Source organism: Fukomys damarensis, unplaced genomic scaffold (genome assembly GCF_012274545.1).
Source record: "Fukomys damarensis isolate Sample0158 unplaced genomic scaffold, DMR_v1.0_HiC HiC_scaffold_28, whole genome shotgun sequence".
Lineage (NCBI taxonomy): Eukaryota > Metazoa > Chordata > Mammalia > Rodentia > Bathyergidae > Fukomys > Fukomys damarensis.
The window spans coordinates 29,077,266-29,105,134 of record NW_022900940.1 but is presented as its reverse complement, the minus strand read 5'-3'; the positions used below and the strand labels follow the sequence as shown (position 1 = coordinate 29,105,134).

The 27,869-nt window shown below is 40.0% G+C and overlaps 1 protein-coding gene and 1 pseudogene across 6 annotated transcripts in view; one reads left to right on the top strand and one right to left on the bottom strand.

Moving 5' to 3' along the window:
• Positions 1–27,869, bottom strand: part of Thrb (thyroid hormone receptor beta) — a 327,980-nt gene that overhangs the window by 114,046 nt on the left and 186,065 nt on the right. The window lies entirely within an intron of this gene.
• LOC117283643 lies at positions 20,690–20,834 on the top strand (annotated as a pseudogene).

The window sequence follows — 27,869 nt, the reverse complement described above, 5'->3', positions numbered from 1 at the left end:
TGAAAATCCAACAGCCAATATCATTCTAAATGGTCAAAAACTAAAAACCTTCATGCTAAAATCAGGAACAAGATAAGGATGTCCACTATCACCACTCCTGTTCAATATAATTCTAGAAACATTAGCCATAGCAATTAGACAAGAAATAAAAGGAATAAAGATAGGAAAGGAAGAAGTTAAACTGTCATTATTTGCTGATGATGTAATACTCTACATAGAAGATTAAAAAAACTCTGCCAAAAGATGGCTAGACTTAATTGACAGATTCAGTAGAGCAGCTGGATATAAAGTCAACATTGAAAAATTAATAGCATTCTTGCACACAAATAACAGACTCACTGAGAGAGAAATTAGGGAAACAATTCCTTTCACAATAACATCCAAAAAATGAAATATCTAGGAATCAATCTAATGAAGGACACAAAAGACCTCTACACTGAAAATTATAGCACTCTGAAAAAAGAGATAGAAGAGCATATAAGAAGATGGAAAGACATCCCTTGCTCCTGGGTAGGAAGAATCAACATAGTGAAAATAGACATACTTCCAAAACATCTAGACAGATTCAACATAATCCCAATTGAAATCCCAACACTATATTTCACAGAATTGAGAAAGCAATCCAAACATTCATTTCGAATCAGAAGACACTAGAATAGCAAAAACCATTCTAGGCAACAGAGACATGGTGGGGGTATCACAATTCCCAAATTGAAACTATACTACGAAGCCACTGTGAAAAAAACAGCATGGTACTGGCAAAGAAATAGACCCAAGGATCAATGGAATAGATTAGAAGATGCAGAAACAACACCAGACATACTCAGCTTCTTCATCCTTGACAAAGGAGCTAACCATCCTCACTGTAGGAAAGATAGCCTCTTTAATAAATAGTGTTGGAAAAACTGGATCTCAACCTGCCAAAGATTAAAACTAGATCCCTGTCTTTCACCATGTACTAAACTAAAATCCAAGTGGATTAAAAATCTAAATATTAAAATAGAAACACTAAACTTACTGGGAAGTAAATTAGGTAGAACTCTTAAAGACACTGGCACAGGAGAAGACTTAATGAACAAATTCTCAGCAGCACAGGAACTTGCACAAAGAGTCAACAACTGGGATCTCATTGTATTAAAAAGTTTTTGCAGGTCAAGAGATATCACCAATGGAGCTAAGAGACAACCTACAATGTGGGAATAAATTTTTGCCAGCTACTCCTCAGACTAAGGACTACTATCTAGAATATATAAAGGAGTTAAAAAAAAAGTCAGACCCCTCCAAATACAAAGACCCAATTCAAAATTGGCATCTAAAGTGAAAAGACATTTTGCAGACAGACAAATAAAAGGGATAAATAAATATATGAAAAATGTTCAACAGCACTGGTCATTCGAGAGATGCAGAAGAAAACAACACTGAGATTCCACCTCACCCTAGAAAGAATGGCTGCTATCAAGAAGTCACCAATAACAAATGTTGGCAGAGTTGTGGGGAGAAAGGAACCCTTCTCCATTTTTGGTGGGAGTGCAGACTGGTGCAACCGCTGTGGAAATCAATATGGAGATAATGCGAAGAACTAGCACTAGAGGTTCCATTTGACCCAGCCATCCGTCTGCTGGGTATCTCTCCAAAAGAATTAAAAGAATCATACCACAGTGATACATGTGCACACATGTTTATAGCAGCACAGTTTGTAATAGCTAAATCTTGGAAATAACCCAAATGCCCATCAAGTGGAGACTAGATAAAGAAGATGTGGTTTTTCTATAAAATGAAGTACTACTCAGCCATAAAGAATGAGAAACTAGAGCTGGCGCACGCCTGTAATCCCAGCACTTGGGAGGCTGAGGCAGGAGGATCACTGTGAGTTCGAGACCAGCCTGAGCTACATAGTGAGTTCCAGGTCAGTCTCGACTACATAGTGAGACCCTGTCTCAAAATAACGCCCCCCCAAAAAAAAGAATGAGAAACTAGAAAAATTTATTGCTAAATGGATGCACATACTCCTAAATGAAATAAATAGGACACACTTGAGTAAATACCAGATAGTTTTTCTGGTGTGAAAAACTAAAAGTGTAAATAAGGTTCAAATGGTATAACTGGGAGTATGAAATAGGAAGAAAATGGCTAAAGAGGAAGTGGGAGGGGGAGGGGAAAGGAAATATGGGAAAAGAAAAAATGAAAAAAATGGAAAGAAAGTCTTTGTAAGTAAGGACAGGGAAAGGGGTGAAGGGAGGGCAGGGATATGGGGAAAAAACAAGAACGAAGACATATCATGTAAAGGTACAAGATCCCAATGATAAATTTAACTGTATTGTTTGCTTTAAATGTACCAATAAACTTAATGGAAAAAAATAAAGCTACACAGTTAGACTGGAGACGGGGTGATTAAAAGGCAGTAGAAGTCTCTGAGTTACTTAATAAAGATATAGAATAACAGTAGACTCACTGCTTATTTGGTGGCCTGGGGGATGGCAAAGTCAAAATTTCTCCACTCCGTATGGCAGGAGACTCAAACCCTATGTAACACACATTAGCAAATGATTCTTGAAGGCCAAAGCTATAATTTTCATTCTAGACTTTCAGCAGCCACTGTAAATGCTTTGCCTTCGTGAAAGGAGACGATACAACCTGGACCCATGGTTGAAACTAAGACTAATTTGTGGTGGCTAATGTTTTGGTGGTTGTTCTTAGCAAAATGATTAGCCTTTACTTCTACCCTATTTCTCCCACCCCTTTAATTCACGTCCAATCATCTCATTCCAGGGCTCATTTCTCCTCTTCTTTTTAATCTATGTCCCTTCCCTTCATCTGACCCTCTTTTTCTTCCTCTGTTGCAGTCAAGGTCCTCACGAAAGAACATGGACCCTGATGCTTACCAACAGAGTGACATATGGCATATGTAGAACCAAGATAAACATTCCTAACACGGGGATAAGATAGTCTACTTCATAGGGGAGAGTGCAGATTGAATAGAGCAGACACAGGCGTGCGTGGTGGTATTCTCTCACCCCTCACATTCTAGGTTCAGACAAAGTCCTATTTCTGCTTTGAGGTCAGCAGTGGTAGGGTCAAAGTGGGCTTTAAATCAAACCAAAAAAGCTCCTTGCAAACTTAAAACAATCTAAATTAGTGCCACACTGAGTGAAACATGAAGTACTTTCTAGCCAAATAATACACTGATAGAAAAGGCAAGGAAAAGTCAGCCACTAAGAGTTTTATGAGGATAACTCTGAAAAGGATCAATTTGTTTGCTTGCTGTGTTGATGATACATTTTCCTTGTAGCTACCTTTCCCCACAAGTGGACTGTCATCCCTGAATGCTTCTCAGAAAGGGGAGCCAGTCTCTCAGGGGGAGAGCAGCTGGGTGCTTTCAGGACAGCAGCACTTTAAGAGCAGCCCTGGTGGCAAAAACCAGCGGCTCAAACTGCCTCTACTGACACCTGGTGGAGAGCAGGGCAGCTTCTCCAGAACAAAAGGAAGAAAAGCTAATGAAAAGTGCAAGGGCTCACATGTGTATGTGTGTGCACCTGTGTGTGCACACGTGTGCGCACGGCGAAGGGACTGGAAACATATTCGTCATGTCAGGGAATGAAGTAATTCCTGAGGAATGGAGTACTGTGCAGAACCACCAGATGCCTGAATATATAATTGTGGTTAGGTGACTCACTGAGACACATGCACGAAAAACAACAAACAAGAATGTGAAAATAAAACATTCATGCTGAAGCAAATGATTTATTATTGATTTTTAAGAAGTGTTTGATGATGAAGTAGACAACAACAAACAACCCACTCCTCCCCAACCTTGGACAGCTTCCTAAGCAAAACTCTCCTGCTCCACTCCTTGACAGAAGTACATCATCTTCAGTAAAAAATAAATAACAAACAGATTCGGACTCATTCCGGGGTGACAGGGTCTCCCAGGCTGAGTTGGTACTCTGTTGCCTCTGGAATCTGCGGGGAGCTCCTTGCAGATTTCTAGGCCTGGGATAAAAACAATAATCTTCCTAAGGCGGAGGGTGTTATGAAGACAGCGTTGCTCTAAAACTCCCTGAGAATGAAAAAAAAAACAAAACTCTCCTAACAAATAGTTATAGTTATTTATTACTTCCTAAATGCCAAACAGTGAGCAGACGAGGGCAGCTACATTGCAGTGTTCCTGCAGAACAGACTTCAGGATCGTATGCGGTGGCCAGGGCTCCTTCTGAGGTCCTTGCTGGATCCTGCTAGGTAATGTTCCTCCTTTCAGCCGACTGTATCAGCAAATGCATGACTTCCGGTTAGGTGTCAGTTGCATAGCATGGCACAGTCTGAATTTTGTCCTTCAACAATCTGTTTTCAGGAACGCATCAGAGCAATTGTTTGTTCAAGTTTGTAAGGATTAACCCATCATGTTTAAGTCACGAAGTCAGGGCTGTGACATAAATGGAAATGTAGGCTTTATTTTTTAAATCATAGGACCGTGGTTAGGGGTTGAGTCAGGTGGGAGGGACCGGCAGATTAGAGAAGGGAGGTTAGGAAGAAAAGAAGCCTCTTGAAAATGCATATAGTTATAGTTTTCTGTTAGCTTTTTTCCCACTGACATTTACGATACATTCAGAATATGCATTTTCTTAAACATGGTGGTTGAATGTATGATCATGCCAGAAAGTATACAGTCCAAACCCTCCTGGGGATGGAGATGCTGTCACACAGGGCCCCACACGTTCTCCGTGCAAGGCACTTGTGTTTTAATAACATTTTCATGGTGACACCCAAGTCAAAATAAATAGTGAACTGCCGTTTATTAAATAATTAGATCTAAACAGCCTAATAGTAGTTGCTTCATGTTATCTAGCAATTGATTGCTTCCTTAAAAAACAAAAAATAGCTACTACGTTTCTACGACTGGATGAGGCTTGCCCAGGGGTGCCTTGGTACAGAGTTTCGGAATCATAGTAATAAAAGATTTCAAAATCATTGAAAAGTCCAAGGATGTGATTTGCAACTATTCGATGTTTGTAAGATCATAGCTGTACGGTTTAACCTTTTAAGCTTCCTACTGTAAAGTGAGTCTGTGTCTTGTTACAGAGGAGTAGAGAACAAGAGACGCACAGAGCGGAGCCTTAGGATTTAAGGGAGTCCTGGGAGTTTGTGCAGTGAGGTTATCATTCAACAGTTCCCTGAGCCCCTATGACATGGGTAGGAAGTGGTGAAGAATCTAAAAAGGGGAAGGGGCCCAGATGTAAGAGCTGTGATGAAGGGCATACAATAAGCCCTGTTATCTCTGGGAGCAGCGGGGACACCAAAGCTTACCGAGAAGCTGGCTGGATATCAAACGCTAAGTTCTGAAGTGAAAATGTGACAAAAGGGCAGGAGGGGTTAAACACGCCAGAATACTTGTATGAGTGCCTGACTTGTGGGGAAAATGGCAGGTTGCTTGCATTTCCATCCTGTTCTGCAGGGAGCTACCTGCAGTTACCTAATGCACAAGCTGAATTAATGGTTTGCTAACTTTGGGAGCACATAGAGGGCTTGTTAAAAGAGCTTGTGGGCTCCACTCCCAGAATTTTGGATTCAGCTCGTGATCTCAGGTGATCTGGCTGCACATCCAGGGACCTATATAGAGAACCCCAGACTTCATCACTCAGGAGCATGGTAGAGGGACAAAGGAGCTCTCGTGGTGGGTGACCTCACCTCTCCATTCCAACAGCACACATTCTTCTCTGGGACTCTTCCAGGGAAAAGGTACCAACTGTGAGTAAGGCACCAGTTCTGCTGATGGCCTGTTCCCTTCTCTGAAGGCCATGTGTACTTTATGTGTACAGCCCTAAGTTTGGGACACTCTAGATCTCTAGTAATAAAATGACAAGACATGAGACATGGTCCCCCCCCCCATTTTCAGATTGACTTTGCACTCTGCTTATTGGAATGCAGAATAACCCTGGTGGCTGCAGGAAAAGTGGGCCTCACTTCTCAAGGTATGGTTCATGGCAGGCTCCCACGGGGAGCTCTGCCCATCTTCTGTAGGGTGAGGCAAGCTTTGTTTACTAAGAAAAGGCCTCCCTGGGGTACTGATGGGAGAAGCACTTGATCATGAGCCTGGATGTGAGGACCTGCTGCTATCCTCCGACCCATTCGCTGTGCTGCTATAAACTCACGTACACACTTGCTGATTGGGAGTCACTGGACGCAGCCCCTCTGCATTGTGTCCTGTTTGACTTTCTTAGTCCTGCAAAGAATTCTCCTTCCTGCCTCTTCCTTGGATGGTGGCAAATTCACAACCAGCATAGTTTGTGCAACACACATTGCTAGTGAGAAACCATTGGCAATTTTCTGGAGAACAGACTGGCACCCACCATAGCACCAACTGATTAGTGGCACCTTGCCAGTGGACTCATGCATGCAACCCACACTCACCCTCCACACCTGCCCCCTGCATTTATTTTCTTAAGAGTACGGTTCTCCATGTACATTCCCCAGATCAGCAGCAGGGGCATCGGTGACGGATGTGTTGGAAATGCAGGCACACAGCCTCTGCCAGGTACCACTGAATCAGAAGCTCCAAAGGTGGGCCCCAGCACTCTGAGATTCTACAAACCTTCCAGGCCATGTTTCGAATACATGACTGAGAATGACCACTTCACAGCATTGTGAGCTCTGCTCACAAACTGGAAGGTCTTCAAAAGGCACGGACCACTTGTCTTCCTTCCCTAAGCTGGCACGGTGAGCAGCGCATAACAGGAACTCAAGAAACATTTGTTATTTATTGAAGCTGGGGCAGCTCTACTTCTTGCTCATGAGAGTGAATAAACACTCTGCTGGCGTGCCACCCCTGCCAGGTTGCCAAGGCTGGGTCTAAATCATCTCCCATTTCTTATGGGTTGTATTTTCCATATTTACAAATCAGCTTTCCCCAAATCCTCTCCAAGTTTTTACATTCCTTTCAGCTCAAGAAGCCAAAAAACAAGATGCCATGTTTTAGCCAGTGTCTGTTTCCTGCTGGGGGAAGGGCATTCCTGCATGATTCTTAAATTCCATACTCCCAGTGTGGTGATTATTTTTCAAACAATAGAATGAGATTGCTGATTCATGTTCAGCTCACAGTTCCAAGCATATTTTTTCCCCCGCTGTACTTGTGCCTATGCAACGCAATAATGTTCTATTCATCGTTCTGAATTAGAAATGCCAACAACTCAGATATGCAGCCGAAGGAGCCTCTTCCCCCTGGCTTATTTAAAACCTTCACACAAATAACACATTTTGAAATATTATACAGCCTTGACTTTGAGCCATCCTTTGGCCTGGGTAAGAATGGTAAGGCTTTATTTATTTATTTTTATTGCAGCTCCTCGCACAATGCTTGGTAAACTGTCATGATTATGCTAAAATACTGTTTGTTGAGTGAATTACACTCTCAGTTACTAAGGTCCAAGTCTTAAGTTTCTGTTCTGATCTGATTTATTACAAGCTCTTTCTTAGGTGCAAGGAGGAAATTTGCTCTCAGATTCAGAAGCTTGTGTTTGGATCCTGCTGAAAAATGGCAGGAATCTCAAGGTCTGATTTAATTGTACACTGCAGTGCCAGCCCTGCCACTGCCACAGCAGCCAGATCTCTGGCTGCCTCTAGGAACAGCTTTGCCAATAAGCAGCCAGGGTTATCTGTGAGGTTTTTGTTTCCCAGTTTCAAAGCTGGACAAGTGAGAGTACTTAATACTCCAAAAGCTGTAATGGACAACCTGGGCTCTTCATCAAAATCACCCAGGCAGTTATGAAAAATTCCAGTACCCAGGCTGAACTTGAGACCAGTTAGTGTTTTGTAACTCAGGGCAGTTTTTAAAAACTGGCTGGTGATTCCAATATATGGCTAAGGTTGAGAGCCTCTCCCTAAAGTGGCCTCTGCAATAGGCTTCCTACACCTGTCTCATTCCTCCTCAACATGGCAGTCCCAGTGCTCCTGTCAGAGTAGAATTCAGGTCATGCTACTCTTCTGCTCAAAACCCTGCCAGGGTGCCCAGGGTGCCCAGGATTTTCCCCTTTTGCCTCTGTCTTCTTCCTCTATTTCAGCTTTATCAAACTCCCTGCTATTCCTCAAATGTGTCATCTGTGCTCTCTACCAGAGGACTTCTGTCCAGAGTTTTTCTTATGCATTAAATGCCCATCTCCTAGACACTTGTTGGGTCCTTCCCTCATCTCCCTGAGGTCTTGCATGCCCTGACCTCTAGGGGTCGCCCACTGGGGATCCCAGTCCCCGTTGGGCTGTAACCTACCCCTTTCCTATGCGCTGACCTTTCCAATACCTGTCCTCTGGCTCCACTCTCCCTTTCGTAGAACTTGGTATGTTTTAGCATGCAGAACCACTGACTTCTGTGCTTTGTTCTATTTATTTATTTGTGTATGTCTTCCTCAGCGTTGTTTTGTCCACTGATGACTCCAAGGCTGAACACAGTTCACGGCTCATACTAGGTCCTTAATAAACACTTGTTAAATGAAGAACAGCGGCTACCTTTGGAGGTGGCAGTGAGAGAAAAATGCTGCAGGGAGGAGGAGAAGCTCAAGACATAGGAAGAAAATATATTTTCTCAAAGATTACAAATTTTGAGGATGACATTTATCACACGATTCTCACTTCTAAGAACTGCCAGGTAGTGTCTTGGTTGCAAAAATGCACATTTTAGAGAAGGAAAGTTGAGGAGTGGTCATTAAGGTCTGGGTGATAGGTGTGGGGATTGGTTTAGGGCCAGACAGTGGTTGTGGATGGATATAAGGATTGCTTCAGGGTTGATGAAAATAAACTAAAATGAAATTACAGTGATGTCTGTACAGGTCTGAGAATTTACTAAAAATCCAGTAAACTGAAAACTTTCAATGGATGAACTTAGTTATGTCAATTATAAAATTTGCTAAACATGCACATTTAACCGAGGCATCCCATAGAATGTTAAACCTAAAATTGAAAATCAAGTATAGGCTATCATGATTTCTTATCTAGCATGTGGGTTTTCTCTGGCTTGGGCGCTACACTGGGGAAGGGAGAGCCTTACCTGGCCCTTATTTGCTAGCAGAACCACCCATTTGTTTATAAAGATATGCATTTAGACTTCTTGACCAAGGCTCAATGAAAGAATAATTTATTCGGATTAAATGACTTTCCTTAATACCTTCTACATCACATCTCTAAATATTCTGCAATAAATTTTAGAACTTCAAGCAACCACCTTGTGTGAAACTGAGCTGTGTAGAGATTTGATACTATTGAATTTATAACACAAAGAAACACTCCAACCCCATTGACATACATCATTTTCTATGTACTGAGGGCCAATCGTCCTGCTCATCACAGAGGTCCACACGTCTGCACCTGTGGACTGGGATGCTGCTTGGCTAGCAGCCCTGTGAACCTCCCTCCAACTTGCTGTTATGGTTGTCTAATAACATGCAAGGTATAATAGCAGCACATGGCGATCAAACTGGTAGATAGTTAATAACTCAATGAAGACCATTCTCACTCTCTCGGGAGCTCAACAACACATCCTGTTAAGCCACATAAGGGAATGTCTTTCCTTCTGCTCATCTGTCCGTTTCTCTGTTCAAAACCTTGACATGTGCTTGCTAGAGAACAGAGTGTCGGACTGAACTAAGATAAGGAGATTGCTCACACCATTCAGGCGTCAGTATTCTCAGTGCTCTCTGATGGGTATAGAGCTATACTGTTGGAAGACTCTTGGGGTCTCCTGCTATGGGTTCCACACAGGAGGGCACAGCCTCTTTGGTAAGCAGGACACCCAAGGACTGCTCACAGTTATTTTTTGCTCATTCATAAAGCCAAGAGTAAGGAGGACTGAGATCCTTGCTCTTTATCACCCTGATGGTGAGGAGTTAGAGTATCTTCAAGAGCAAGTGCTCTTAGCTGCTGAGCCACAGTGCTTTCTACCTGAATGTACATGTCATTCAGATGGGAGCTGTGCTGGGCACAGATGGCCAGGACCTACTCCTGTCCTTCTGGCAAGTGCTGCCTGAAGAAGAGGATTGAATGATAGATACAAACAATTACAAGAGGTTATTTGGTACTGTTCTGAAGTACAGCAAGCCATATTGATGTGTGGAAGAGAAAGAGTATCTTAAAAATCCCAAACAGAAAACCCCCAAGTAACAAAACCCAACTCTACAAAACACAGAGAGCTGTAAATCACTGAGCCCCTGCCCATAAGGGTCATGCCAGTCTTTTTGGTCAAGACCCAGCTGTGAACTGAGGGTCTTTCAGAATGGAAGTTATGTAATGTCTAGATTAGATTGAAATAATTTTGACCAACACATTCTGGATATTAGGACAGAATACATATCTACAGAAGCTCATTTTAATGTCATTGGTTCATTTATTCCCAAAGAAGGCAACAGAATGTCTGTAACAGAGACATCATAACAATTAAATGAGTTCATGTAGGAAAAGCATTTACCATGATGCCTAGCTCATAATAAGCGCTCAGAACTTTGAGTTATTGATATGCATAGTAAACCACGTGTTCTGGAAGATGAGTGAGTGTTGGTTCTAGAGACTTGTTTCCATGGTGGAATGCTTACCAAGTGCCTCTGCCACCTGCTAACAACTAGCTTTACTGTGTGCACTGTGTGTAGGGCTGTTGTTTTAGAAAGAGCCACAACATTATATATGTATTTTAGATATGTACTTTTCAGGGTGAAATGTTTTCTTCCAAGAAGTTGCTAACAGTAAGAAAGTGGGGTTTCCAATTTTCTAGAGTGATATAGTGTAAAAGAGATATGGTGAGGGGATCACCCACTTCTCTGGGGACAGTGGCATTTGTGAGACAGACTATGCAATGATTAAGGGGCTTTTCTGGGACTCCAACTACTGCTTTCCTAGCAAGAGAAGATTTAAATGGATATCTTTAACAATGTCCACTTTCTCTCAAAGAATGTAGTTTTAATAACAAAGTGATAGCTTCTAAAGATACAGTTTGAAATGTTTCAATTGTAACACCTCTAGAGTCAAGGAAAAATTTGCTGTAAATATGACCTGCTTATTGACTGACTTTCTCTCACAGCAAGAAAGACAATGGGCCTAAGCCATGAACTTGTGTTGTTGACTTTATCTGCCATAGAAACACAAACTATTTGATTTTCTTGGAAAAATTTCATTGCTCTGAAAACAAAGACTTCCAGAGAAAAAGGACTCAGGCAATTTCTGAAACACCAAAGAAATAAAGTGGATCTCAGAGGAAAGGCATGAATGTGTACCTGGAGCTTCCTCTGCTTATCTCCAAGGCCAAGGCCAAGGCCAACTAGGTAAAACATGACTCTTGGCTTTGTAGTAGAAATCTACAACAAATCTAAAGAGTTTCTATTTGTTATGTTCAATAAAACCAAGTAGAGAAAAAGAAGACAATGATACCTTAAAATATTAATCACCACACATCCTGTACACAAGTATATGATTCCCTAAAAAGTAAGGATTATAGTGACACTCATAAAGGCCGTAATAGCGATAGCATCTAATATCTGAGTGCTGACAACGTACTAGGTGTTCTGTGAGGTGTCCTACATATTCCACTTCATTTACCACTCTCAACAACTTATGAGGTAGGTAATATAAATCCATTTTATGGTTTGGTAAACTAAAGGCATGAGATGTAACTGCCATGCCCAAGATTAAAAATGGTTTTATAAGTGGGAGAGTCAGGCATCAAACCCAACCCTTGTCAATCCAGACTCAATGCAGTAAATTGCCATAATGAATACCTCTTACAAGAATAATAATAGTTATATGCAATTTATATTGCCTCTTTACATTGGTAATTTCATCTGATGCTCATAAACTCTTTTGATTTTCTCACAGATAAGCAAACCAAGATACAAGAAGTTAAATGTCTCAGGAATAAAAATTATGTTTCCTGACCTTTAATCCAAATTTCTTTTTGTTATAGTTCAGATCTAAAACGTCCCCCAAAAGACTAATATGTTCAGAGATAAGGGTCTCAGAAGGTGAATGGATCATTAGGGCTCTTGCTTCTTCTATGAATTAATTGATTGATGAGCTCATAATCTGATGGTATCATTGGGAGGTGATGGAAACAGGAGCTGGGGCGTAGTTAAAAGGAGGAAATCATGGGGCTGTGACCTTGGGAACTATTACAGGGTCCCTCGCTCCTCCTTGGGCCCTCACATACTTCCTTTCTTCGCTTCCTGGCTATCATGAGGTAAACACCTTTCCTCAGCTATACTCTTTACTATGGTGTTTCTGCTGTGGAGCCAGCTTACCATGAACAGAAACCTCTGAAACCATGAGCCAACATAAATCTTTCTTCCTTTTACTTGTTCCCTTCAGGTATTTGTCACAGGGACAAATAGTTGAGTAAAACACTTTTTGAAGAATCTGAGTTGAGTATTTCCTGAATGGAATGTCCTAATAATATTTTTTGATGTCACTACTTACAAGAACAAAAGTTGAGCAACAGCTATAACTAAAGGATTTTTGAAAAATGAATTTACTAGCTCAGAGTAACAAGCAGGTAAACGTAAACATATGGAATACAGGATTTGGCCAGACTAACACACATTATTTTAAAAGTTCACTCTTGATGAGTCTTAATGAGTCTTTCTCATACACTGAACTTTGTATGAGTGAGACACTTATTACTTGGCAGGAAAATATTTCTTATTAGATATGAGACATTTCTGAGTTCAGTACAGGTTACACAGTTGTTCAGAAAATGAGAAGTTCTATTAATACTCACTGCTCCATTTGATTGAGGATATTATTCCTAAAATTTTGGGTCAAGTTCATGAGGATAAACTCTACAGTATACCAACTGGGTATGAAGGTGTAAAAAGAACTAATGTTAAGTCCCAAGCTGTCACACGCTACCAGGCTCAATCCCATGTTGATGCTGCGGGAGACATGTATAAAGGCATTACCAGCAAGTATTCTTCTAACAGAGGAAAAGCTTTCTTTTTTTTTCCTGAAAAGCTAAAAGATACTTGGAAATCTGAACATTGGTACTTGTTCAAAGGGAAAGTCTGGAATAGTACAAGGAATAAAAAAGATGACTGGTTTCCACTTACAGAATCACCGGCTCCTTATCTCGAAAGCTGAGTGCTAGTTTGTTACTTATTGCCCTTCAGCTACAAATCTACCCTTCCGTTCTCTACTTCATGATTCTGGGCCTGGAACTTGGCAAGCCATTTCCCAGTTCCTGGACAGAGGGCTTTTCTATTAGATTCTGTCAATAGGAGGCACTAGAAGAAGACTAGAAAGTGGGAAGACAGAAGGAGTCTTACTCCTCCTTTTTCTGTGCGCATTTCCCAGCAGCGGTCGTCTCTCTTAGCACTCCCAGAAGCAGTCTCTACATCTCTCAGAGGTTTTGACAGCAGCTGGTGAGTCTCTTTCCTTAGTACTGGAGCACTTCCGAGGACTGCTCTTCTGAGTTGCTAGACTCTAGCAATCCCATCTCCTCTTTTGGTACCCAACTCTAAGGATGACACCTGCTTCTAGCAACTGAGGCACTTCAGTATTCCTTTTGACTGTTTAATGCTCCAACATTTACATAACAACCAGTTCTCCATATTAAATCCTTCTGTTCAGATTTCCAGGGTTTTGGCCTATTTTTTTCTGATCTTCCTACACCATACTTCTAAATATTTAAAATAATTTTTATTTTTAAGCAGTATTTGGTGACTAGAATTTTCACATGGCAACACGAGGAGCTCAACTCTAAGAGGAATGTGAGCTTGCTTCATTGTGGGAAACCTGTCTCCTCCTTTCTGGGACTGGATCACCCTGGCTGCTTACTTCTGACCCAGAAACCAAACAATGGCAAGGGCTACAAGTTCTCATTTCTGGTATATCTGTTATGCCCTCTTAGCTGAGATCATAAGGAAATAATAAATCTGTACACAGGCAAAATGCTTAGTTCATCATGAGCTGGCTCCTGGAGTGAATCTGTATAAAATTTTGAAGGCATATAGAATATTACAGTCTGTCCTATAAGAAATCTATGTTTGGACAGACAGGTGACACAAATACCTTTGCTAATTATCCTAATCTGCAACATACGTTTAGTATTTTTTGCTCATTTGTTGTTTATTCACAACTACTATCAGACCATCTCTCAGAGGTGAGGGCAAAGGCTGGTGTTATTTGATGATACACGAACAAGACGTAACCATTCCTTTTCAACATAAAATTCACAGTGAGGGCCGGGGATTTAGCTCAGTGGTTTCGCCGCCTGCCTCGCAAGCACAAGGACTGGAGTTCAATCCCCAGTACAACATAAATAAATAAATAAACAAACAAACAAATAAATAAATAAAATAAAATTCATAGTGGGACGAACTAACCTCCAGAAAGAAGGAATTATAAAAACAAGCAGATAGGTCCTCATACCACTTTCCCTGATTAATGCCAAAACCTATTATTACAAACATTTGTTCTTGACTTATTCATAGGCACCACCTCTCTGGATTTTTAAAGCAGTCTTCAACTTTGAAATTTCCTCAAATAAATTTGGGGTAGTGCTAAATGCCTGTGGTGCCAATGTTTCAGTATCTCTGTGCCTTAAAATTGTTTATCAGATAGAAAAGAGAGATATAATGATCGTGTTTATTGTCTCAGTAATATAGACTTGAAATATGTGAATTCAAAGTAAAATAAGTGGGCCGGGGATTTAGCCCAGTGGTTCTAGAACCTGCCTCGCAAGCACAAGGACCCAAGTTTCAGCCCCAGTACCCCCAAAAATAAAATAAAATAAGTGGAAGCACAATGGTAGTTGTGTTCAATGTACCTGTATTCCTTCAAAAATTAAACAGATATAAAACCAAAGGAATACCAGAATAATCTTCTTAATAATGTTAATCTAGAATTAAAGAAATGCCCAATATAGAAATAAGCAGAAATATTAGAGATAAAATAATTTTCCCATGATAAAATCAACTTACAGATTAAAAAAGAAGAAAAGCACATATGTAACAAAAAATTGTAAGCTTTTGAAACCAGAAAAATTCTTATAAACAATCTTGTTAAAGAGTAAATAAAAATCTCATTGATAAATATGTAGGAATAATTATGATTTATATAATGAAAGCTAAACCTATGTGAGACCCTCAATGCTCCATTTAAAAGAAATGTCATAGTTTTACATATTATGACTTACACATAAATGAGTTAAGAATTTGTAGAAAAATTATGAAATAAAAGAAAGCTAAAATAAAAATTAGGAGAGATACAGTCAGAAAACTTATAGAATTAGAAAATATTGTGTCAGAACGAATAAGTCAAGATGTTCAAATTGATTCTTTGGGAAAAACTCCAAACAATAGATTAATTACGAGTCAATCTAATTAATGGGAAGGAGTAGGAGAAGAGGGAAGGAAAGAGAATAGATGTGGAAAATTAGAACAATTACAAGAGATCACTATGCAAATAAAAGTTTACAAATTTATTTTATGATACAGCAAAGAAGACAAATCACATAGACTAATGAAAAAAATTGAATACATTGAGGGAGCACTCCTCTCTTTCTCTGGAAAATGCCAAATCAAGATAGTTTCATGTATGATTATTTCAGAGATCAATAAAATCAAACATTTTTCAAAGGATGAAGAAATTTTCTCAATTATTTTTACTGAAGCTAGCATAATTCTGATACTAAAATATAAGAAAATGACAGCATCAAAAAATCTGCTGTGATCACTTATTTATATTGATGCACAGATCTTAAATGAAATATTAGCAAATGACCTTTGGAAAAATTAAAAGAACAAAACACCACAGGAATGGATTATTTCCAGGAAAGCAAGGGTAGGTCCCTGTTAGAAATGTTACAATTACTCATCCCAGTAATAAGATCCCTGAGGAAAAAAGTATTTGATCTCCTGAAGGATGCTGAAGTACATATAATGCTCATTGCTTATTTTGGATAACTTAGAAATCCACAGGAAAGTAAGACTGTATCATTGTTATCTTAATATAATATTAAATATGTGAAAAAATTTGAAAAAAGAGAGTAATGTTGGAGAAGTCCATCAGATACTAAAAATGACAAAACGCCTTAATAACACAGTGCTGTAATTGTGCATGAAAACAGCAGATCAGTGGAGCGGGAGAGGTGTTCAGAACTAGACTTCAATATATATGGAAATTTGCTATACGATAAAAGCTGGAATATTCAAATCTTGGAGATGGGATGAACAGTAAAACATCTAGGAAAAAACATCAAAGTTGAATCCTTGACTCCTATCTTATACCTGGTTAAAGATGAAGTAGCTGGAAAATTTAATATAATAAATTAAAGTCCTAAAAGAAACCATAAACAAACCATTTAAAATAATGGAGACTATATAAATACATCTCAAAATATAGAAGCCACCCACAGTCTTGCTTTTTCTAAACACCCAAATCTTGAACACCTGTAAAAGGATATGGGTAAAATGTAAATATCCAATAGGGAGTAGGTAAATAAACCATAAGACAGGCACCCAGTGGAATGCTATGTATGTGTGTGTATGTATATGTATATATGTGTGTATGTGTGTGTAACATACACACACATACACACATATATACAATGGGGAAACTCTGTATGAGATGAAGTCTGCTAATCTCTGGGAGACATTGCTAGGTAAGACTGAAACAGTGCATAGCAGTGTATATGGTATGGGACATCTATGAATACAAAAAGAAGGAAGAATATGCAGGAGTATCTCTGGTTAGACATGAAAGAAACCACTGTTTGCCTTATGAGGAAGGATGTCTGTGGTGTGTATGTGTGTGTCGGGGGTGCTGGAGGAAGACTTTACTGCAGACCTCTCCATATGTATTGGCACGTGTTCTAAAGAATGAAATGAGTACACTACAAAGAAATACAAATAAAGGCGAAAAATTGGAGGAAAACTCAGAGATAACTTACATTTTACAAAACTGTCGTGACAACTAAAAGCAATGTGATACTGGCATAAAAGTATAAAAAAGAAAATGTCTACAAAACGTTGAGCACTTTTCTTTCTTACTAGGTCTGAGTGCAGAGCAAGGGTTGTAAATGACTTCAGGGGCTACATATATATGCCTTCATGCAACAGATTTTGTCAAGGCCACCTTTTTACCACCCACTGGGGATGTGGTTCTGAACAACGTAGGAAGACCTCTGTTTTCATGGAGCTTTCAGTGTGGAGGGGCACGACACAGGCAACTCAACGATATACACCGCACAAAATAATGAACGGTGAAGGAAGTGGGACAGAAATTTTAAATACGAAGCCAGAGCAGACAGTGATGACAGGAGGGAGGCTGACCTTGTTGGCTATCTCCTTTTATGAAAGGGCAGCAGATACTTTGCACTAGGAATGGTCACGTGGGGCTGTGGGGAACAGTTTTGCTAGATCTTCAGATTTTCCAGAGGAGACCAGAAATCTAAATGTGTATTTGACATCTCCTAATTTTTAAATCCTAACTCAATCTTAAAATAAAATCACCATGTTGGCCAAATAAAACACATCTTGCCAGCCAAGGCTGGCCCAGGGGATGGCCAGTTCAAATCTCTAAAGAAATGGGATTGAGTTTTAAAACAAACATATCAGAACTGTAAGCTCTGTCATCTTAGGAAGCTATGTATGTTTTCCATTTCTTCAAACATTTCTGTACTCCTCACTGAGAACCAGTTGCTCTTCAAAGACACTTTTTTTCCTCACCACATCAAAATTCTGTATCATTTTGGAGTTAAAAATCTTGTTTTGATCCTGATTTTACTTGCTAGATTTGATTCTTCTTAACATTTGGGTTTTTCTAAGAATCTAATTTACCCTCAAAAGGCTGAGGATGTATTTAGTAATATACTCTTGGCCTCAGGGACAGTCCCAAAGGAGGAACTGCAAATATTTAGACTAAGGGTGGTATCACTGAAGCACATGTGTGTCTTTCCAAGGTAACTGTCGAAGAGAATTGCATTTAACTGTGTAGGAGGCAACATTGAGTCTCCCAATCTCACAGCCATATTTGGTAAAAGGCTCACTACTTTGGAGTTGGTTGATTGCTATTAGCTTTTACTTTCTTTTTTTTTCTTTTTCTTCAAACTGATTAAAATGCTATGAGGGTGTTCATTCTAGATACCTTTGGCATACATGTGTGTCCAAATAAAGGCCTTGTGCAGAATACAACCAGCACATGGACCATTTTTATTTTCCTATGGCCAGTGGCTTAGTTTCTGTGGTTGGTTAATGACATTAGTCATGTAGAGTCACAGTGAACAAGAAAGCAGATTGTTTTTACTGAACCTGGGACAGCTTGGGTTCTCTTCTCTAAAAACATGTCTGAGTCAGAGGCCACAAGTTTGCATTTTAGAGATATTTGTGATAGTTGTGAAACACATACTGCTCTTGTTATTAATGTTCTATTTCCATAGAAACAGTGTTCCTGGGAAGGCTGTAAAAGAGGCATGAAGCCATCCATCAAGATACAGACTTCAACAACCTATGTCCCCCTGATCCTAGTTAATGCGAAATCTGCACAATATTAACCCTATCCATCTAGTATTGATACTAAAGTGTATTACCTTAGGTGAAACATTGCCATAATTGTCAATTCGTTCTCCATACATCCTTCTCTTCCTCTGTCCATCCCTATGTGAAATATTTTTTTGATGACCTATGATTAACTACTATGCTAAGTGCTAGGCACACTGTATTAAAAATAATAGCATCTGCCCTTATGGAGTTTACTGTATTTTGAGAGAGAACAAATATTAATCTAGTAAATTATGAAAGTCAATGTAAAATTACAGCTATACAAAGGATTATAAGGAAGAGACTGAGTTGTGGACTTGACCTAGGGAAACCTCCCTAGAAAAAGTGATGGATGAGGGCTGGGGATGTAGCTCAAAAGCACAGTACCTGCCTGGCAAGTGCAAGGCCCTGAGTTCGATTCTTGGTACAGAAAACAAAACAAAACAAAACATGGTAGATGGGATTAGATCCCCAAATTCTGATTTAAGTTGAGATCAAAGGACAGAGAGGAGCTGTTAAGGCAGAAAGAGATAGGTAATCCCAAGTCTGGCAGACAAATGGTGATAGTTAAGGCACTTTAGGTAGATGCAAAGAGGGTAAGGAGCATGACATGAGTTGAGGTTAGACGGCAAATGGGAGCCTGGCTATACAGGGCCTTGAAGGACACAGATGGGCTTTCATATTTATTCTACATCGGAATAGGTTGAAAGATCATAAGTTAAGGGTGCAGAAATGGCCAGCTTTGGCTTTCAAAAATCACTGTGGCCCTTATGTTGAAAGAGTCAACAGAGCTCTGAATTTACATACAGGTACAAGGTAACTGGGATGTAACTGGGGTGTCCACATGGGTGAGATGGCTTTGGGATTATAAATAGAGCCAAATGAGGAGTGTCCAACACTTGAGGAGCATTAGAAAAGCCAGGAAGAAAAACATGGGAGTCTGAGGGTCTGAGCAGGCAAGAGGGTCTGGTAGGTATAAAGAGGGCACAGAGAACTCTATGTCATGAAACCTAGGGGAAGAGTATTGTGACCAGGAGGAGAGAGTGATCAGGGCTATTAAATCCTGCCGAGAGGTCCCGTAACAGGAGGTCTAGAAATGGTCCGGAGTTAACAAAGTGAGGGTTATTAAGGCCCTTAACGAGTATGACTTGGGTGTGGGGAGAGGGTCTAAAGTCAGACAAACTGGGTTGGGGAGTAAATGGGAGGAAAGCACATGGAGATGGGCACACAGACGACACTCATGAGTAGTATGACTGGCCATAAATGGGAGAGGAAATGCTTGGGAGTCAGCTGCAGGATGATAGGCTTCTTAAGAGTTTAATGGACAATATGGATGCATTTAAAATGAATTGATATATAATGTATATTTATATAAAATTTCAAATATGAAAACTAAAAAAATATAGATTTTATACATAAATTTTACCCAGTGGTACCTAGGTTCATGAACTCAATTCTTTCCAGGATTCTAGCCAAAAGCCACACTGGATGAGAACTGAACCAAATTTCTCCATAAGGTCAAAATTAAAAAAAAAAAATTTTCAAGATGGGATAAAAGATAACTGCTACCAAAATCTCCTGGGAAGGGATTCTTTCAAGTAGACAAAGACTTGCCTCAGGTGTGCGTGAGAAGGATCAGGAAGAGGGAGGTGGGCTCAGAGTTGGGCGGGTCTGTGTGTAGGATAGGTGGTGTCTTTGAGAGAGGAGGTTCCATTTGCTGTGGAGGAGGTGGTGAGGTTATCTGATGACAATAAAGAAGGGCAGGCAGGTTAGAAGTTTACAGGAGGGGAAGCTATGGTGGGATGACGGAAAATGGAAGAGTACGTTGAATAGAGACACGGGGAAGAACTTCAGGGCGATGCTGATGGCCTATCTGAGGCTTGTCATGTGAATTCGTGACAATGCGCTCACCCTGTTCATTGACTTTTATTTTTAAAGCCGGGATGGCTATAGGAGCCCTGGTGATGAGTAGTGATAGGTATACGGGACCACCTTCTCTGATTCTCAGATTTATTTACTTTATTTCTTAGATGGGGTTTTGCCCTGCGGCCCAGGCTAGCCTTGAACTCACAGTCCTTCTGTCTCAGCCTTCAGAGTAGCTGGGATTAAAATTGTGTTGTGTCCAACCGATATGAGATCTGGTTTCTAGATTCTTTATCATATGGTTGTTAAGATCGGATTAGATGATACCTAACATCGCTTCTCGGCCTTTTGGCTAAGATCAAGTGTAGATGATACCTAAATTGTGAATGCCCTAAATATTTATGGAGAGATCTTTTCAGCTTATCAAGATTTTTCTACTGATACCTTTAGTTTTTATTTAAAAATGAAAGAGCTATAGAAAAACACATAGTTTATAGGCAAAAAGAAATTTAGTAATTTATATGGCTATATTTAATGGACCTATGATATCTGGAGTCTATCTAAATCAAGGTTGGCAAACTGTATATGAACAGGGATAGTTAATAAGTATTTTAGGCTTCAGGTGCTGAATAGTCTTTTTTTGTAAGTACTCATTCCTGCTATGCAGCTCAAAAGCAGCCACAGACATATTAATGAGCACAGCCCAATAAAATTTAATTTGCATAAACAGGCAGCAGCCTCTTTCTACAATCTACATGCCGCAATTTATATAATGCATTAAACACACTAAGAATGCAAATGATACACAAACAGGGAAATCTGCAGTCACTATGGGGCCTTGTGGGCCGCAGTGGAGCCCAACCTTGGGCGGCCTTTCATTCAGCCGCAGCTTGCAGAACTCTGCAATTAGGGGCTCCGTCCTGTGGTTTGGCACCTCACTCTCAGAGCGACTCTTCCAAACCAACTGCATGTGGAATCATGGTCTGTAGCTTTCTGAGATCATATTGGTGTAATAAAGCAAAACACTCTCTTTGTACTCACTTATCTACCACAGGGTTTGGAGATGTGGGCCTTTGAACAGCAGAGAGCCAGAGCCTGAGGAAAAGAAAGTGAAAGGAGGCCTACTAAGAAGCAGGCAGGGGCCCAGGCATCATGGGGTGGGGGGAGGAGGATACTTACAAAGGGCACCCAGCAAAGCAAGCGACGCCTGCAAACCAACAGGGTGGGAGGGATGCACCAGTCTGAGGCCCAGAGACAGGAAAGGCAGTAGGCTCTGCTGCTTGGGTAGCTCCCCTGGGTTGGCCTGGTTTCAGAATCAAAATAAACTTAGAAGAGTGAGAGCGAAGGAAGGAAAGAAACAAACAAGCAGAGCTTCAGCTTGTGATTTCTCCCAACCCGTGGTCCAGCCCCACCCAAGCCGCCTGAGCCGTCTTTCTCCTGTGTGTCCAGGAGCCCTCTTCCGAAGACTGGTTGCTTCCTACATAGTGCCATATGGCTAACAACTGCACCTATGCTGCCTGGCTCCCAGCTGGACCTAGTGTCCCGGGCCATGTGGCTTCTGTGAGACTGATGCACACAGAACCAGCTGCGTGTTAGTTTAGACTTAAGGTAGATGGGTAGAGAAACATTATTACTGTCAATATGGAGTAGCCTTTATTCCATTTACTCCAGGGCTCCCAGGCCCTGGGAGCAGGACCTGACAGGCTGTACCTAGGCAAGCAGGTGTGCATGCTATTCTGGATTTCAACAAGTAATTGAGGCACGGAGAGGCTAAAACAGTAGAATGGAGTTACTAGTAAACAGCAAAGCTGGGTCTCTCTGGAGTCCCATTTCTCCACTGATCAGAAGTGCACTGCCTTTTCTAGAGTGTAGAGCTGGAAGGAACCCCAGAGATTGCTTCAGCTCCTTATTTTTAGATATGGAAGTGGAAAATTGCGTGGCTTGCCCAAGGTCACAGAGCCACTGGCAGAAAAGCTAACTTGGCCCCTGGATGCTTCCTCCATGCTAACTCCTCCATGAATATCAATCAAGATAGGCAGCAAATGATCAGTTTTGACAGAATGCATTTTCTAGTGCTGCAAGGCAAGACGTGACTCTTCCTACACCAAGACAAACTGGCTGAGATGAATGATTCAGGTGCCACACCAGAAGCACAGGGCAAACGCGGGCCAGCATGCTTTTATACAGGGACAGCTGCACGTTTCAGTTGTGGCATGAGAGTGTGCTGCCCGCAGCTGAGCGCAAAAGCTTTGATGCAAAAGGGAAGCAAGGACACCGTCAACGCTCAGCTGAGAAACTGAAAGAAGCAGAAACTAGTGTGTTTTTAACAGCATATGCCACTCTTGACAAGAAGGAACATCTTAAGACTCCTGGAGGTATTTGTTTTTAAGGGTCAGAAAGAATCTGGGTTTGCAAAGCAGAATTAACGGCGAAATTAAGGGTTTTCAAAACAAAGCTCTACAGAGTGGGAACTAGCTTTCCTTCCTAGCTTTTTTCTTTTTTTTTTTTTTAAGAAAAAAGCTTTATTACGCCTAACGGTTGCTTTCCATGTCAGAGCCTAGAAGTTTGCCTGTTTTTGATACTCCACAAAGCCCATAGTATTTAAAGGAAGCTCTTCTATTTGTTTATACATAGAAACAAAAGAATTCATTATCGGTTCAAATGATTTAGTTTATTTTCATTAACAAGCCTTTGATTTTCATATATACAAGTTACTTAAATGTGTGAGTTAAATTGCTTAAACATGTGAGTATGCAAATTTTTTATAAAATAGCTTGAGCTATAATTCTCCTATCAAATTATTTTCCCATATAAAGTACATAATTCAATGGATGTGGTATATTCAGAGTAGTGTGACTTTAGAACATCTTTGTCACCTCAGAAAGAAGTTCCACTCCCTTCACCTACCACGGCCCCAACCCCTGCCTCCCAACTCCAAGCAACCACTAATCTTTGTCTGTTTTTCAAGTAATATATGGACTCATATGGCCTTTTATGACTAGCCAGTTTTGTTTAAATAAGTTTGTCTAAATAGGAAAACATGGTTGACAGGAAGAGAGACGAAGAAATGTTTTTCCCCCCGATCACCCCGTGAGTGCAGACTTTTGCCATCTAGTTGTCTGCTCCCGGATATAGGTAGGCAGCCCTTGCTATATGTACACCAGGACTCACGAACCCTGTGATAGTGGCAAGAGTACAGACACAACACTCATGAGGAGTCAAACTGGCTAAGCCTCCAGACTGGATTTTGGACTTTATGAATAAGAGGTAAACTGGTCTTCAAGAAAGAGGACAATGGCCACGCTAGAAAGCAGTGTTTCCCCACAGAGTTCATATTTATAATGCATTAGTCATCTTATTCACCATTTACTTTCCTCCCATCCTCCCTCCTTCCCTCCCTCACCCTCTCATCAACTCCAATGGGACGTGGCTGGAGAAAAAGACCCAGATTGACTGTGTCAGTGCAGAAAGGTGACATGAACTTCAAGTGGACACTGGAGCTTTTCAGGCACTCAGCCTTCATCCCTCAGATCACTCTTTCCTATCCCTAGAGATTATGCCATATTTTCCCTGTCTCTTCAAAGCTCCAGTAACATCTCTCCAACCTTCACTCTCAGATAATGCCCTTCTTTCCTATCTCACAGAGAAGACAGGAGCCTTCTGCATGTTCCTGGGAACATGAACGACCCATCAGCATCTCTGTGTCACTATAGACCAGTAGTTCTTAGACTTTTTGGGCATCACATCACCTGGAGGCCTTGTTAAACAGAAAGCTGGGACCTAAATCCATGTTTTCTGATATAGTAGATCAAGGAAGGGCTTGAAAATTTACATTTCTTACAGTTCATAATGTTGCCAGCGTTGTTGGTCTGGGACATGTCTGGAGAGCATTTGCTACAGGTGACGTGGCTATAGTTCTATCTAAGGCAAATTTCTGTACTAGTGTGTTTGATCCCAGAGCGTCCCACTCAGGGACGTCTCTCCATCAATTCTTCCTTTTCCTTCCCGCTCATCACTGGCCACATCTTTATTAGATCATCCTACTGACATTCTTACAATCTTAAAAAAAAAAATCTCACAATAACCCTTCTACCCCTTGTCTCCCTCACAGTGGCCATGGAGGTAAGTGCAAGTTAATTTATTTTTCTTTATTTTTTGAATTTCCTTTACCATTTTGTATTATAATCATTTTTTTTTTTTGGTACCAGGGATCGAAGTTGGGAACTTGCACTTATGAGGCAGGCAGCAGAACCACTGAGCTAAATCCCCGGCTGTAATCATTTTTTTATGAATATTTCTGGGCAGTGGAACAAGTCATCTGAGTTTCCATTATTTCTTATGAGGAAATTCACTTTGATATAAGAGTGCTTTGGATTACAAGCACATTTCTGGAACAAATTGTGCTAGCAAACTATTTAATATGATTTTATCATATAGCGTGTATATATAGCACAGTGGTTGGTACTGGTAAAAACATTCATTCAACAGCAATTCTCATTATTATACCAAGGTCATTTCATATCCTATGTCATTCCTATTCCAGAAAGACTAGAAACTTCAATTAATATGCTATTTGACAATCAATATCGCAAATGTTTGAAACTTTGAGAATTTCCCCAAAAAGCAATCCTGAAAAATTTCATTTCTCAGCAAAAAATGAAACCAGCTTGTTCCTTTAATAGAATATCCTAAAAGTCCACAAGAGGGCAGTACCCCTCACAACCAAGTTGTAGAAGGGAATTGTGGGTACTGAAGTAAACAAACCCTGAAATATGATCATGAGGAGCATTATACCCTGTGAGTGAAAAGGGTGTTATGAAGAAAACAAGACAGTAATGGAATATACAATGAATTGAGGGGAAAAATTAAAAGGAACACAGACCGTAGCATGCAAATATCTTAGTCATGAGTAGACTGGGGAATAGTACTACATTTTAAGGAAGAGCAGAGGCCAAGTTGAATATGGTCTTGGTCTATAAGAGGGAAAGAAAGAAGGCTAGTGTGGCTGAAACATAGTGGAAAGAGGTAAAGAAAAACAGACAGGGAGGAGCATTTGTTCATGCAAGTGACACAGTTGGGATTCTGCATCAGGTCTTTCTGACCTTAGAGTCTGTGCTCTGAATCACTGCTACCCTGTACAAAAAGCCAAAGGGCAATTGTCCAAGATAAAAAAGTTGCACTTTTTAGAATAGCGAAAACATTAGGAAATTTCTCTGTACTCTTTATTAACTCATTCATTAGAAATTATATGATTTTAGAACTCGAATTTATGAGGAAAAAGGCTGAAGAGATCTACATACATTCAAATTTACTTAAGATTTAATCTGGTGCAGGACTTCTTTTCACTTACATTTATAGTACTGTATATTAAGGTTTATAATGATATATATTAAATTATTTTGCTAAGGAAAAGAAACATTTAGAAATATCTTAAAAATATTACAAACATCAAGTACATCTTAAGATTTATATAGAAGGATGCTTATCCCTTCATTCATGTTAATAAAAATTACAGATAGCATAAATGTCCAGTAAGAGGGGATTTTTGGAATTCCATAGTGTGCGTCCAAATCATTAAAATCTCATTTTCAAAGAATATTCACAGTACAAAGAGAGGAAAAACAAGCAACATACATATGTATGAAGCGTGAACCTAGTTTTTCAAAACTATGCATAGAGAAGTGAAACATTAAAAAACACCCCAAAATGATTTGAGGATGAATAAATATTTTTTATCTTTTCTTTTCTTTTTTTTTTCTTCATTGAGTTTATTGGTACAATCTAGGTATACAGTACAGTTACATTCATTATTGGGATCTTGTACCCTTAATATTGGTACAATCTAGGTATACAGTACAGTTACATTCATTATTGGGATCTTGTACCCTTACATGACAGCTCTTGGTTCTCATTTTTTCCCCTTGACCCTGCTCTCCCTTCATCCCCTCCTCCTCTCCCCATTTACAAAACACTTTATTTCCATTTTTTCATTTTCTATTTTTTTCTTTTCCTTTATTACCTATCTCCTAATATTTTTATCTTTATAGTGCTTTCCTGTATGAATTTTTGAAATCTCTTCAGTGGTTGTATATAGAAATTGAGAAGGTTTTTGAGATAACAGGAGAAATGATCACTGTGTGAAGTTAGATCATGGAATCTTCCTCCTTTATACAAATGAATGCACAAAAGCATCTATTAAAACAAAATATTGCCACGAAACAAAGAGATCAACTCCATATCTTTATGTTAAACAGGTTAGGAGTAGCAGCTGTAACACTGATTCCAAACCCTCAGCTTCTGAGATAATACTGAGGAAGAAGGCAGGTGAGTGGGCTGAATCCAGGGCATCTCTAAAGACAACTTTAGTCCTTAGAATACAGTGATCTGCACAAAGTGAAGAGAGAGCCTTGGGAAAAGTCAAGAAAAACACCGTGGGAAACATAAGTGCTTGTATATACTGGGGATCAAATTTGGGTTTTTTGAGACAGGGTCTCACTACGTAGTTGAGACTGACCTGGAATGCACTATCTAGCCCAGGCTGGTCTCTAACTCACAGTGATCCTCCTGCCTCAGTCTCCCAAGTGCTGGGATTACAGGCTTGCACCACTATGCCTGACCAAAAGTTCTTGTTTATTATCATGAGGCCTCAGCAAAGGCAGGGCACTGACCAAATTGGGGAAAGAGCTGAAGCTCACAGCTCAGGAAACACTAGGGACCTGGTTTTGGGACATCGAATGGGTTTCAGAGCAGAGAGTGAAATCCAGCTCCTTAGCAAAAGCAATATATTGCGCCCTCATTTTCATGTTCTTGTTTTAGAAAAGAAGCTGGAAGCTCACACCCAGACCCCACAATATATAAAAAGAAACAGAAGATAAAAAGATATAATATGCACCCATGGAAGAGGGGGAAATACATTAGAATAACTCAATCTATGAAGAAAATATAATCCAAGAAAACTGAAGTTTCCCATAAGTTCTTTCTTTATGAGAATAAAATAAGATTGTAAAATAATAGAAATAAGATGAAAAGGGAAAGTTCAGTAGTAAGGAAACAAACAGAAAAAAGAAACATAAAGCTAAAATAATGACATGACGTAAACTTCATAAAATAGGCAATGGAGAGTTCAAAGTATTTAGATAAGTACAATAGGATATAAAGATAAGTGGTATTTCTAGAGATAAGAAAAATAACAGAAAGGATATGTAAAGGCATAATATTGGAAAAATCCTGAAATAAAAGGAGACCTGAATCTGCCGAGTAATAGAACACACAGTGTTTCAGGAAAGAAACTGAGTAAAAATGACCACTGGCAGATTCTTCTGCTTGGCCAAAGTTTGATGAGGCTCCTGAAACTTCTCGGCCCATCTGTAGATTGCCGCGTAAAACCCAGTTTTAGTAAGAACTTACTAAGTCAGGAATCATAATGTGTAAGAACCCTACTAAATAGCATAAAGCTATTTCTATTTACCCATACTTCCTTCCTTTTTGTGCATATACATGGAGAAATAATCT